We start from the raw sequence: 13,971 nt of genomic DNA, 5'->3' as shown, positions 1-13,971 counted from the left end.
TTTTACATTGCAATTGTGTTTGACTTACTCTTCCCCCGAAGCTGTATACACCTAGCTCCACTGGACCTGCACAAACCCATCTCCAGCTCTCCCATTTGTCCAGAGTGTCCCAGTACACAGGTTAAGAGACTACCTGCAATTAATGCAGTCTCTGAGAGTTGATCCACGTTTTCTGGACTGCCTTCCTTTTGGTTGATCTTGCTCACACAAAGATGTTTGAGGACAAAATCAATAGGCAAGCAAACTACATCACTTCTAGGTATAAGATAAAGTTTGTAGTGTAATCAGAAAAGGCCCTATTTAATTGCCAATTTCTTTGAAGTAACTCTCAACTCAAGCTATTTCTTAGTAGCTTCCTTATGAATGTCAGAAATTTCAGGCTGGTTGTGTTCTCAGAGTGAAAACAGTATCCTGGATCTGAGGCAAGCTTATTCAAAATGAAATCACCTCTCACTGATAAAGCAAGAGACTAACCTACATGCTCAGTGTTTGTTACTCTGGCAGTCAAAGTCATTACAGGATGTCATTTTTGTGATAATTCATAAGATTCTTTAAATATAACACAGTGCATGAGATATGATTTTGTACAATAATTCTTATAAAGGATGCCACTCTAACCACTTAAAATTTATTAACAAATGCTCAGATTCAAAAGCGGGATAGAGACTGAGAATGTTGGCATTCAGCAGCCGTGTTTCTTCTGTTCACAGCATTCAACGTTTTAGACTGTCAAAACAACATGATTTCCTGGAGAGCTTTGGTTTATAGATGATGCTGGGATTCTAGAGTCTTAGGCATGGTAGGCAAATGCTATATAAAATGCTGAAGGCTGGTACCTGCTCTGTCAGAATACCTGAGTGGTACCTGGTGTACTTCCTCAAAGCTCCTGGGATGACTCAATGTCTAGCTTCCAGGCCACAACATGAATTCAAAGATTAAGTTTTAACATCCCAAAGCCCTTAGCCCTGTCTCATGAGAGACCACATTCACAGTCCCTTCTAGAAAGTAAGAGGTGACAAATAACTGAGTGGACTTTCTCTGACAAGTAATTTCCTTCTATGGGAAAGATAAGGTTGTCAGGGGCTGGAAGGAGATGCATAAGGAAGGGCATCCTGCCATACTGAGGAAGCCCTTGTGTCTGGCTTCATCTCAGTTAGATTGCAGTAAGCACAATGTCTTTCTGAAAATAGCAACATCAAATGAGCTACCTTGAGCAAAAACAAAGGGAGAACTGCCTTCTCAGCACAACTCTCTTCCTGAGCATTATTGGTCTCTAATATCAACTAAAATCATATTTGATTTAGAACTAAATTCTGCTTGAATCAGGACTTTTCAGTTATTTTATCAGAATTCCTGGATAAAATTTTGTTTTAAAAAATATTAAGGATTCAAAAATATATCTCTTGGAAATTCCAGAAATTATTATCATTCATATATATATATATATATATATCACAAGAAACATATTATCTCAAATTTAAAAATCTGTAGAGTTTCATGAAATTTTAGCCTGAACATTTTAACTACTGAAGAAAGTTATCTGATTTGACAAACTATCAATGAAAACCTGGCTTGTGAATTAAAAACACTTTTAAATGACTAGTTTAACATCTTCCGTACTGGAAACCTCTGCGCACAACACTTTTTTTTTTTTTTTGGATAGTTCCTTTATCCACACCTCAAATGTGATACCCCCTCCTGATTTCCTCGCCCCCGGAAACTCCCTATCTCACCCCTCCTCCCCATGCCTCCATGAGTGTGTTTTGACACCCACCTACTCCTGCCTCCCCACCCTCCAATTCTCCTACACTGAGGCATCCAGCCTTCACAGGACTAAGGGCCTCTTCTCCCATCGATGTCCAACAAGGCCATCCTCTGCCATATATGTGGCTGGAGTCATGTGTTCTTCCATGAGTACATTTGGTTAGTGGTTTAATTTCTGGGAGCCCTGGGGGGGGGTGTCTGGTTGGTTGGTTGATATTGTTGTTCTTCCTATGAGGTTTAAAACCCCTTCAGCTCTTTCAGTCCTTTCTCCAACTCCTCCATTAGGGCCCCCATGCTCAGTCCAATGGTTGGATGCTAGCCTCCATCTATGTATTTGTGAAGCTCTGGCAAAGCCTTTCAGGAGAGAGCCATATCAGGCTCCAGGCAGCATGCACCTCTTGGCATCCACAATAGTGTCTGCGTTTGGTGACTGCATATAGGATGGATTCCCCAGGTGGGTTAGTCTCTGGATGGCTCCTTCTTCAGTCTCTGCTTCACACACTGTTTCCATATTTGCTCCTGTAAGTATTTTGTTCCCCCTTCTAAGAAGGACAGAAGCACCCACACTTTGGTCTTCCTTCTTCTTGAGTTTCATGTGGTCTGTGAATTGTATCTTGTGTATTCCACACTTCGGGGCTTATCAGTGAGTGCATACCATGTGTGTATCACTCAGGATGATATTTTTTAGTTCCATCCATTTGCCTAAGAATTTCATTGTTTTTAATAGCTGAGTAGTACTCCATTGTGTAAATGTACATTTTCTGTATCCATTCCTCTGTTGAACGACATCTGGGTTCTTTCCAGCTTCTGGCTATTATAAATAAGACTGCTATGAACATAGTGGAGCATGTGTTCTTGTTATATGTTGGAGCATCTTTTGGGTATATGCCTAGGAGAGGTATAGTTGGGTCCTCAGTTAATACTATGTCCAATTTTCTGAGGAACTGCCAGACTGATTTCCAGAGTGGTTGTATGAGCTTGCAATCCCACCAACAATGGAAGAGGGTTCCTCTCTCTCCATATCCTTGCTAACATCTACTGTCACCTGAGTTTTTTATCTTAGTCATTCTTATTGGTGTGAAGTGGAATCTCAGGGTTGTTTTGATTTGCATTTCCATGATGACTAAAAGCAGATACACTGAAACTAATAGAAGAGAAAGTGGGGAAGAGCACATGGGCACAGGGGAAAATTTCCTGAGCAGAACACCGATGGCTTATGCTCTAAGATCAACAATAAACAAATGGAACCTCATAAAATTGCAAAGCTTCTGTAAGGCAAAGGACACTGTCAATAGGACAATACAGCAACCATCAGATTGAGAAAAGATCTTTACCAATCCTACATCCAATAGAGGGCTAATATCCAATATATACAAAGAACTCAAAAAGTTAGACTCCAGAGAATCAAATAACCCTATTAAAAATGGGTTTCAGAGCTAAACAGAATTTTCAACTGAGGAATATTGGATGGCTGAGAAGCACCTGAAAAATGTTCTACATCATTAGTCATCAGGGAAATGTACACAGCACTTTAAACACAGACTTGATACTTTAAATAATAGCAGCCTTGCCAAGAGACAATCTAAGAAAACAGGTCCTGATCCACCTAGAGGAGCAAAGAGTTGCCAGCATCAAATGAAGGGAAAAACAGGATCTGGTCAGGAGCCCATCCTGTACTTTGTTTATATTATGAAGAATTCACCCAGAAGCTGTTGAGCTCATGGATTTGGCTAAACAGGAATCAGGCCCAGAATTACATGGCCTTGAAATTAGAAGCTAGGTTATACGTAATACCCACTAAATGTTTCATATTCTCACTTGATTCCTCCTACTCTTTATTTGCCTCCCCCTTTCTTCTTCCTCCTTCTCTTATTCTGCCTTCCTCATCTTCTTCCTCCTTTTCTTCTTCTTGATAGGACCTCCTTCAAAGACTCATGCTTGTTTAGAAAGCACAGATCTGGAAACTCATTCTGCTGAGTGCTTGGCTCACAGGTATGGGCAAACCATGACCTACTATCATTTTTCTTCATCGATATTTTCAAAATAGGAATAGGGATGTGCTTCTACATCTGGGCAAAGACTATGCTGTGTAGCAGAACACTGTGGGTAATTAGAGAGTGTCTACAATCGTAAGATTTACAGACAAAACATTCATCATAAGGGTTTAGCCATTAAGCATAAATATGCCAGAAATTACTAACAGGTATTTCTATAAGAAAAGTACTTGGCAATTGTGTAAGCTATAGAATGTGGGTAGCAATAATCAACTTAAAATAAGGAAAGAAAAAATTAAGTATTTTATATTGATGGGAAACATATAGCATAGTAAAATTAGTAGATTATATGAGTGTAATTCTGAAACTCAATGAAGACCAGTTTCTGTAATAAGACATCCACTGAGAAGTCAAGTCTGGCCTGTTTTATGCTCCCAAATTGACCCGTCCAGCAGGTCCAGTTATTCGAGGGTCTCAAGGGGACCTTCTCCTAAGAACCAAATGGGGGGTAGAGAGAGACGAGAACCTTGTGCAATGAACGACACACAGAAGCAGTCTGAGTAACATCAAGGTCTCACTGTATTGAGAAAGGTTCAAGGCTTAAATGCACAAGCAAAAGGGGAAGTACTTTTCAGCAGGAGGGATGGGGCAGTAGAAATGCACAAGCAAAAGGGGAAGTACAAGTACTTATCAGTGGGAGGGATGGGGCAGTGGAAATTTTTCTTTTAGCAGTTACACGGGGAAGCAGAAACTTGGTGGTATCAGGGTGTGGTCAGGACATCGGTACTGACTTAGGGCTGGAACATTCTGTGGTTGTTCTCAGAACGGTGTGTTGGTGGCCCACTTTTGACCCCCTTTTCTTCTCGGGGTGGGGGGGAGAGGCCCAATTCAGAGATCAGGACAATAGTGTCTTAATAGCCCCCAACACCAAATTACTAGGACTGTTTGTGTTGTCAAAAATAATAAAGACAATGCTGATATTGCATGCAGGACTGATATTGCATGCAGGACTGATGGACTTATTATCTAGTGTCATGGTTTGAATGAGAAATGTTCCCTATCAGCTAAGATATTTAAACACTTGGTTACAAGTTGGTGTCACTGTTTAGATATGTTATGGAATATCTAGGGCATGCAACATTGCTTGATGGAGCACATCACTGGAACAGGTTTTGAAAATTTGTAGTCTCACCCCATATAGTGGTTTTAATAAGAATGCTCCCCCCATAGACTCATACATTTGATTACTTAGTCCACATGGAATGGCACTACCTGAGAAAGATTAGGAGGTTTGGCCTTGGAGTACATGTTGGAGAAATTATGTCACTAGGGGTAGGCTTTAAGGTTGCAAAAGCCCAAGCCAAGTCTAGTGATACTCTCTTCCTGCTACGTGCAAATCCAAATGTAAAACTCTCAGATACTACTCCAGCAACATGCTTGCCTATGTGCTGCCGTGGACAAAACCTCTAAAAGTGTAAGGGAACTCCAATGGAATGCTTTCTTTTATAAGAATTGCCTCCATCATGCTATCTCTTCACTCTGTCTGTGCCAGGTCCTCACCCAGACTATTATTCTTTCTTGTTTAATCTTTAGGCAGTGGAGGGGGAAGAGCATCAGCAGGGACAAGACTTGGTCTTGGGAGATGTTGAGAGTTGCTGTTTAATAATAGAACATTTACCTGTCTTAAGTCTAAGTCACTTTGCTGCTGTAGCTGATCTGCCTGAATTCCATTGAGGGCAAAATCTGCAGTTTCTGGCCTCCTGGTGAAACAGCAGGGGATTAAGTAAGGGATTAATTGCTAGAGCCTCTTCCCTCTTAACCAGATGCTTCCCTCTTGTCAGGCTAGTGGAAGTTTTAGAGCAATAAACTTCTATTGAACCAGGAGAAGAGAGTCATGTTCACAGAAGGAAAACTTTTATAAAACCAAATATGGATTAAACTCACATAACTTCATATACAAATTCATGCCATTCAACTCCTATCCACAGAGACATTCACAACTACCCCGTTTCTGCTTTAATATATTAACTATATCTCTCTTGTGTTACTGTAAGCTCAAAGACAACTATAAACTTGTGTGCCTCTATAGGGAAAAGTATTACCACTGGTCCACAGATGACTATAGCCTCATGGACTATCACACAAATATAGATTCAGGTAGGCTCATGGACAAGCACATGCTCATAAATTATAATAAGTTCTTAGACTACTATTGCCTGACCTACTACAACAGGCTCATGGACAATTATGGTCTCATGGACTTCCATGGGTTCATGCCCTCCCAAAGGCTCATAGAATACTATAGCCTCATGGCTTACCACTGGCTTGTAAACTTTTGAGAGTCTTCCAGAACTGACTAGCTTCTGTCATATTCGATTCTTCATCAGAGTGCAATTTATTTAATGTAATTTTTTCTTCCATTTTCCAGTTATAAAAACTGATCTTATTTGTTCACAGTTCTACAAGTGGAAGCTTAAGCTGTTGCTCTGATAGATGACAGAGTTTACCCTTTAATTACCAATACTTTCAAGACTTTAATGTTTTAAATTTTATATCTATGCTAATGTGTGTGTGTGTGTGTGTGTGTGTGTGTGTGTTTGTGTGGGTGTGTTTACTGACTTGCCAATAATTGTTTTAGAGTTGGCTTTTGGGAAGAGACTTGAATGGGTATACCTACTATGTCCCTGTTCTGTGGATGAGCCCCCAAAAACCACCAAGGAGCCCAATCCAATGTAATCACAGTAAAGTCTTTAGTCATGCTCAAGCTTAGGCCATACCGTCATCTTTGATGCAGAGAATGAGAGGATAAAACCCTAAGCTCTCAGTGGGATAAGGTTTTATAGGAAATGGTGAGCAAGCAAGGTAGTTTCCAGCCTGGCAAGAATCTCATTGTAAGCTGACAGGTGTGTGCTCTGAAGCAATACCTTGATCAGTCACAAACAGTCTGAGAGTACATTTGAAACAACCAGCCTCGTCTTGATTGGCTGTTGCTATGAAGTAGCTCTGGTATATGGTCCAAGTACAAACCATGAGGTCCATCCTGGTCCTTGGGTGCAGCTTGTGTTCAGCTGCAGATCAAGTTCTCAGGCTTTCTTTCTTTTAAGATGGAGTCTGGTCTCAAGATGGAGTATGTTTGGCTTCTCACTCGTGTGCTGTCTTCTACCAATTTCTAAATTTGTTTTCCTTCTTTAGACACAGATAACATTTTTTTAATTAGAAAGTTAGGAGAATAAAAATAAAACTGAATGTAAAAACACATTATCAAAAAATCAAGTACTATATCCATTCAGGATGCTCATACTTCATACTTCCCTGACCCTCCTCAGTAGAGATATGTGGACACTGATAGGATAAATACATTAAGGTTTATATTTTAAGATTATATCTACAAATACTCTTTTCTAAACAGACATTGTCATAAAATATATACTTAAATAATCCCAATAAGTGGTTACAGTATAGAAGCAAAGATGACATGGACATTTGGTTGGCTATTTTAGTTTGGCCTAATTTTTGTCAAGTCTTGCAAAGGAAAACTACAGCTCCTCAAAGAGTTACTGTGTTCTCATCATCTATTGTCTTAATTTTCTATAAAAATGATGATGTAGTCAATGTTTTATCTAGAAGTTGCTAATTGGCTATTAACAACTTCTCTTCCATGTGAGCTTAGTACGATAAGAGGATAGGTAGGTCATTAATTATTGCTGCACACAACAATGAAAAACAGTTCCTGACCATTTGCTCTCTAATCTGTTCTATTGTCTTCAGCACACATTCAATAGAAAAATAAAAGGATTTCTTTTTAGATTCCTCAAACTCCAAAATCAGTGGTAATAATAGAACTCAGGTGACCTTGAACTTTTTCGTGTGTGGGGATCTATGTCTAGTTTACTCTAAGTCCTGATTAACTTCAATAATCATAAATCAGAATCAAGGAGGAAGTCTGCTTTCCCTTTCAAGACAAAAGAAAGACTGCTTGTGTGGTCACCTTACTATTGCCAGGTTTTCATTAAAAGGTACCATGTAGGAGAATAGAAATATGCATAAAGGAGAATAGTTTAGTATTAAAATAAATTAAATTAAAGCAACTTTACCTGTTGCTGGTGTTATTTTTTTCTAAATGCAAGCTTAGTTTCAAATTATAAGCAGAACACTGCAATTTTTTTCTTTTCTTTCTGCTGCCTTTGCATTATTAACAAGTATAGTTGAGTCAATGAAACAGTGAGCCCATGTCCATATCCTCTAAAACTTTGGTCTTAGCAAAATCCTATTCCTTATCCCTGGTTGTGTCACCTAATGATTCTATCTAGCTGCTTTGTTTTTTTTTTTACTCTTCTTGAAATATTTACATAATATAACTGAAAAAAATGATTATGTAAAAATATCTTTCCCTGGTATTATAGTTAATTTTTACAATATTACATTTACTTTCTTTTTCTCTTCCTTGCTGACATCAGTATTTTTGACTACTGGAGGCCTCAGCTTGCTTACATTTCTGCTGCTGACAGAACATGATCAATGCCACTTGTTTGCTCTCTGTCCTTCCCTTCATTTCCTTTAAATGAACTGGTCTCTGTTCTCCTCTCTCTGCAGATGGACTCAACTATGAGACTTCACATTCAAATTCATGAGCCTCTGTAGCATGACACCCACATCTTCCCTGGAGCTGATTTCTCTTATCAATATAAATTCTACTCTCATTAAAATAACCCTCCTCTAAAACATGTGAAACTCTGCTGTAGCCTTTATTAATCTTTTGTATCCCTTGTTTAACCTACATATACATAGATATATTCCCTATGTGATACATGATGTGCTACATATGAGGGAACATTAGTATTTAAGTTGTGTTAACTTGTCTTGGTTACCAAGAAATGCCAAGAATTATCTGGGAAATTGCTGCCATTAAAACTGCTATATCTATGATAGTCAGTAAATTCTGACACTTTGAGAAGACAGAAATCATATTCCTCTATGTTTCTAACTGAATGCACTCACAAAATAACTCTCTACCCAAAAGATATAAGAAAATGAATCTATTATGCACTGAGAACAAAAGTCATACAATAATACATCTAACATGAAAACCAAAATAAGAATCATAGTATCATTTAAAATTCCACAAAAGTAAGTGGTAGTCTTAGGCATGAACTTGATAAAGTATAAAACCTTTAAAATAAAAATTATAAAAATACACCCAAACCTAAAGCCAAAATAAAAATTAACCATGGTTGGGTTAATTTTATGAAAGACTTAGTTAGCATAGTAAAAGATGTGCTTCTTGGACCTGAGATGTAGCTCAATGGAATAGTATCTTTCTAGCATGTGTTGGGTCCTGCGTTCTATATTTAGCACTGAAAGCATGGAAAATGTCAGTTCTTATTAAATTTATCAATAGAACTCACCTGATTCACCAGAATGTTATCAAAGGTTTTTTTTTTTTTATTTTGTTTTTGGTTTTGTCATTGCAGATAAGCTTATTTTTATATCTTGAAATAGGATATAGAATAGCTAAAATATAATAATAAAGTCAGTGCCTACCTGTCTTTTACATAGTCTCAAGGTCAACCTCTAGCAGGTTGACCTCTAAACAAAGTCAGAGTAACCCTTCTTCAGTTCACTAGTCTATTGTCTCAAAATTCTTGGTAGATAAACACTTTGGGAAAAAATTCCAGGCCAGAAATAAAATAAATTAAGTATTATCAATTAAAATTTTCAAAGATGAAAATCCATCAATGTATACCATTATATAAACAAACTCAAAGAAAAAACACATTACCATTTCATTAGATGCTGAAAAAGGATGTGAGAAAATAAAACATCCCTTCATGTTAAAAGTCATGGAAAGATCAAGAATTCAAGGCCCATACATAAATATAGTAAAAGCAATATACAGCAAACCAGTAGCCTACATCAAACTAAATGGAGAAAAACTTGAAGCAATCCCTTTTAAATCAGGGTCCAGACAAGGTTGCCTACTTTCTCCCTACCTATTCAACATAGTACTTGAATTCCTAGTCAGAACAATTAGACATCAAAAGGAGTTCAAAGGGATACAAATTGGAAAGGAAAAAGTCAAAATATCACTATTTGCAGATGATATGATAGTATACTTAAGTGACCCCAAAAATTCCACTAAAGAACTCTTAAAGCTGATAAACAACTTCAGCAAAGTTGCTGGATATACAATTAACTCAAACAAATCAGTAGCCTTCCTCTACTCAAAGGATAAACAGGCTGAGAAAGAAATTCGGAAAATGACACCCTTCACGATGGTCACAAATAATATTAAATACCTTGGTATAACTCTAACCAAGCAAGTGAATGATTTGTATGACAAGAAATTCAAGTTTCTGAAGAAAAAAAAATCAAAGATCTCAGAAGACGGAAAGATCTCCTATGCTTATGGATTGGCAGGATTAATATAGTGAAAGTAGCCATCTTGCCAAAAGCAATCTACAGAATCAATGCAATCCCCATCACAATTCCAACTCAATTCTTCATAGAGTTAAAATGAGCAATTTGAAAATTCATTTGAAATAACAAAAAACCCAAGATCTCGAAAAATATTCTCAACAATAAAAGAACTTCTGCGGGAAGTCCCTAACCTTAAGCTGTATTACAGAGCAATAGTGATAAAAACTGCATGGTATTGGTACAGAGACTGGCCAGTGGATCAATAGAACAGAATGGAAGACCCAGAAATGAGCCCACACAACTATGGTCCCTTGATCTTTGACAAAGGAACTAATACCATCCAGTGGAAAAAAGACATTTTCAACAAATGGTGCTGGTTCAACTGTTGGTTAACATGTAGAAGAATGCAAATTGGTCCATTCTCATCTCCTTGTACAAAGCTCATGTCCATGTGTATCAAGACCTCCACATAAAACCAGATACTCTGAAATTAATAGAAGAGAATGTGGTATAGAACCTCGAACACATGGGCACATGGCAAAATTTCCTGAACAGAACACCAATGGCTTATGCTCTATGATCAACAATAGACAAATGGGACCTCATAAAATTGCAAAGCTTCTGTAAGGCAAAGGACACTGTCAACAGGACAAAACAGCAACCATCAGATTGGGAAAGGATCTTTACCAATCCTACATCCAATAGAGGGCTAATATCCAGTATATGCAAAGAACTCAAGAAGTTGGACTCCAGCTGGGCGTGGTGGTGCATGCCTTTAATCCCAGCACTCGAGAGGCAGAGGCAGGCTGATTTCTGAGTTCGAGGCCAGTCTGGTCTACAAAGTGAGTTCCAGGACAGCCAGAGCTATACAGAGATACCCTGTCTCAAAAACCAAAGAAGAAGAAGGAGAAGGAGAAGGAGGAGGAGGAGGAGGAGGAGGAGGAGGAGGAGGAGGAGGAGGAGGAGGAGGAGGAGGAGGAGAAGGAAAGAAGGAGAAGGAAAGAAGAAGAAGAAGAAGAAGAAGAAGAAGAAGAAGAAGAAGAAGAAGAAGAAGAAGAAGAAGAAGAAGAAGAAGAAGGAAGAAGGAAGAAGAAGAAGTTGGACTCCAGAGAACTAAATAACCCTATTAAAAATGAGGTACAGAGCTAAACAAAGAAATCTCATCTTAGGAATACTGAATGGTTGAGAAGCACCTGAAAAAATGTTCAACATCCTTTGCCACGGACCAGCTTCAGTCGGCCCCCCTCAATCCATGGGAGAAAAATCAGGGTCCAGTTACAGGTGGGCAGGAGTCAGAAAAATGGGTGACAAACAGACACAGACACAAGGGAGTGTGGTATCTGAATGTAATTTCTCAAAAGCAAGCACCAGACTTATAATACAGAAGAAAAACAAGAAAGCTAGGTGGATACATCTGCCAAGGTTCATCCAGTTTTTTACACAAAACGAAGAAAATGCATACATAAAAAACCAGGGGGAGCCAGGCACTCACTGATAAGTCGATATTAGCCTAAAAACACAGAATAAGATATAATTCACAGACCATGTGAAGCTCAAGAAGAAGGAAGACCAAGGTGTGGATGCTTCAGTCCTTCTTAGAGGGGGGAACAAAATACTCATGAGAGGAAATAGAGAGACAAAATGTGGAGTAGAGAGTGAAGGAGGAGCCATCCAGAGATCACCGCACCTGGGGATCCATCCCATATACAGACACCAAACCCAGATGGTATTGGGGATGCAAAAAAGTGTTTACTGAAAGGAGCCTGATATGGCTGCCTCCTTAGAGGCTCTTTTAGAGCCTGGCAAATACAGAGACAAATGCTTGCAGCCAATCATTGGACTGAGCATGATGTCCCCAGTGGAGAAGTTAAAGAAAGGGCTGAAGGAGCTAAAGGGGTTTGCAACCCATAGGAAGAGCAACAATATCAATAACCAGACCCCTGAGAGTTCCCAGGAACTAAACCACCAACCAAAGAGTGCACATGGAGGGTCCCATGGCTCCAGCTGCATATACAGCAAAGGATAGAATTTTGAGGCATCAATGTGAGGAGAGTCCCTTGTTCTTGGGAAGGCTCCATGCCTCAGTGTAGATCAATGCCAGGGTGGGGAGAAGGGAGTAGGTGGTCAGGTAGGTAAGCACCTTCATAGTAGGGGGAGGTAGGATGGCCTAGGGATTTCCGGAGGGGAAACCAGGAAAGGCTATCACCTTTAACATTTGAAATAACATTTGATAAGTAAATAAAATATCCAATAAAGTAAATAAATAAAGTACAGTGAGTTTCCTTCTAGACTAAAGTATCAAGTAAAACTAACCCCTACATTGAAAGAGAGAAATCTTTTCCATGATACAAACAACCTAAAGCAAATTTAATGCAACAGACCAAGACTAAGCAAAATACAGGAAGCAGTACTACTGACTGAAGAATAATACACATGATGAAGAGATTACATAAACAAAACAAATGAAGCTATAATTACTAAACCACAAAGCACCACTGAGAACATAATCAACAACAAAAATGCAACACAATGACTTAAATCAACAGAATTTTTAATATCAATGGCTTCAGTTCTCCAGTTAAAACACAAAGGCTTATTGAATGAATAAAATACAAAACTATCTAAAAAATTTTTTCTACAAAAAATTTATCTTAGCTTTAAAGATCTCCTTAGAATAAATAAATAGACAAAATCAATTCAGTCAAAAGAAACTAGAAAGTAAGCAGTCATTGCTAGCCTAAAGTGTGACAAATACACTTCAGAGTAAAACTAACCAAGAGACTAAAGAAGAATAATTCATTGTAAACAATAAGCAATTAACCAAAAAGATTTCTCTATCCTTAGCATATATGGGCCAAACCCTTGTGTGCCAATTTCATAAAAAGTGTACTACTAAAATTAAAGACATAAATTAATATCAATCCATTAATAGTAGGTGACTTCCATACCTTACATTCTCCAATAAACAGGTCATTTCTACAAAAATATTAAGCAGACAAAAATAAAAATTAAACAATTTCATGTATTGAGCGGACTTAACAGATATTTATAGAACATTTCACCCAAACAGCAGAAAATTTACATTTTACTCGTCAGACCATAGAAACAGCTCTAAAACAGGTCATATAGCTCAATAGATACAAACATAGACAAATGTTAGCAAATTTAGTGAGACTAAAATAACTCTGGGTACCCAATTTGAACACAATGTGGGAAATATTGAAATTGACAGTCAAGTCTGAAAACTCACAGAAGTTTTACAACAATCTGATAATGGCCATGCTTTTTACCTAGAATCACACCAAGTTTCTGTGAATCTCTTCATATAACCAGAAAGTTGAACATCCCCCAACATCACCAGGTAACAAGGAAAGGAAATTAATGACACATCCACAAACTAAGTGGAGTAATTTTCTCTCACTGTTTTCATTAGAATCTGCTCACTACCCCAGGCTTGAGGTGACCTAAATCCTTTGTATTAAGAATTTTGTTTTGTCCTCCATAGCCATTGGTGTCTATATTCTGCCCAGAAGACTGGATGGATTTCAAACTCTAAGCCTTAAAACTCTCCAACCTCTGGACTTCACCTGGTGCTCCTTACCACCTCCATTGCCATTAAGCCATCAGTTCTTAGCTCTTGGATTCATTTATCCAGATTAAAGGTGGTTTCAAGACCCTAAAGACAAGAATTGTAGGAAGTAAACTGACACATTCAAAACAGATACAGTAGCACATTTGACCTTAACCTGGAGGAGTAATTGGCTATGTCTGTCTACTACTGTGATTTCCTGGAGAA

The sequence above is a fragment of the Mus musculus genome, chromosome 7 (genome assembly GCF_000001635.26).
Source record: "Mus musculus strain C57BL/6J chromosome 7, GRCm38.p6 C57BL/6J".
Lineage (NCBI taxonomy): Eukaryota > Metazoa > Chordata > Mammalia > Rodentia > Muridae > Mus > Mus musculus.
Note: the sequence above shows the minus strand (reverse complement) of the source record.